The sequence below is a fragment of the Etheostoma cragini genome, chromosome 16 (assembly GCF_013103735.1).
Source record: "Etheostoma cragini isolate CJK2018 chromosome 16, CSU_Ecrag_1.0, whole genome shotgun sequence".
Lineage (NCBI taxonomy): Eukaryota > Metazoa > Chordata > Actinopteri > Perciformes > Percidae > Etheostoma > Etheostoma cragini.
Window position 1 is genome coordinate 23917048 of NC_048422.1, and position 1659 is coordinate 23918706.

The 1659-nt window shown below is 35.2% G+C and overlaps 1 protein-coding gene across 1 annotated transcript in view; it reads right to left on the reverse strand.

The window, feature by feature from the left end:
- LOC117959736 (unconventional myosin-XVIIIb-like) overlaps positions 1–1659 on the reverse strand; it is a 34100-nt gene that overhangs the window by 11768 nt on the left and 20673 nt on the right. The window lies entirely within an intron of this gene.

Genomic DNA, 1659 nt, shown 5'->3' on the forward strand with positions numbered 1-1659 from the left:
CAGAAACACACACACACACACACACACACACACACAGACACACAGAGACACACACACAGACACAGACAGACAAGCACACACACACACACACACACACACTCACACACACACACAAGCACGCACAGACAAGCACGCACAGACAAGCACACACACACAGACACACTCACACACACACACACACACACACAGAGGGAAGATTACACTCCAGTATGCATTGTTAGAAAGTAACTAAGTACATTTACTCAAGATTTACTAGTATTTCCATTTTCTGGGACTTTAAACTTCTACTCCTATATTTCTCAGAGGGAGTAATACTACGTATTAAGTAGTTTTTACTGCACTAAATGTACAAATATATTCAACAAATAAATGATGATGCATCATCACGGATAAAGACACAACTTTATTAAACTCTCGCCAACTGGCAGCAAATAAAAAGAATAATATCTGCGAATATAAATGACAAAATAATTCAAATCAAAAGGCAAAAAGCAGCAAATCTTCACATCTGTGAAGAATAAAATGTTTTTCCATTTAAAATCAAAATAATTGCCAATTCATTTCCTTTCAATCGGCTAATCTACTATCAGTTTTGGATGCACATTTTCATGTTTGTGTGCAAAAATCTCAACCGGTCACAAAAATGCAGTACCTTCCAGGTCAAAATGTATTTTTTGGGTGCTTTTCCCATGTTTTTGTCATTTTTTCTAATTTATTTGTCACTTTTTCCAGCTTTTCTCAATAAAAAAAAAAAAACTGAGCTGGTTTAATAACTTTACACTTATTCTTGGAAATCATGGTCAACAAAACTCATTTGTATCAAATTATACATTCGTTTTTAGTTTAAAAGGCAGAAATTATTAATTATTTTGACTAATAGTTAAGATCAGAGCGTGTTGGAGTGGATCTCAGATGAGTAGATGTCAAAGTTTAGTCCAGATACTGTTTGGAAACCATAAAAAAAAAGTTTCTTAATGCTATGAGATTCAATAAAACACCCAAATAATTCAATGAAAGTAATCATTAATGTTCCCTGAACAACGCATGGAATCATCCATGTTAGTTTTGGGCAATTTGCTTGAAAGGAATCCATATTTTTTATATAAAACACTTAGAAACGGGTCAATTTGACCATAGGTCCACACAAGATTTAAGTGAATTGACAGTGAATTGACTTGAAAATAGATTTGAGTGTGTGTGACTGCAGAGAAGTGATGCAACACGTTGCATAACATTATGAAAAAGAGGAAGAAACTAAGAGGACGGCCCAGTGAAAGGATTAGTTTCCTTCTTTCAGGCGAGGAAGGACGTTCAGAAAGAATCATCTGAACTTAAAGAACCCAACTCTGCTCTCTTACACAACTCAGACATCACATAATACATTACAGACATTATTCTTCTATACCCGGCCCTAAAACTTTTCCTCTTTATTCTTCTATACCCGGCCCTAAAACTCTTCCTCTTCTTTATTCTTCTATACCTGGTCCTAAAACTCTTCCTCTTCTTTATTCTTCTATACCTGGTCCTAAAACTCTATTTCTCCTTCATTCTTCTATACCTGGTCCTAAAACTCTTCCTCTCTATTCTTCTATACCTGGTCCTAAAACTCTTCCTCTTTATTCTTCTATACCTGGTCCTAAAACTCTTCCTCTTTATTCT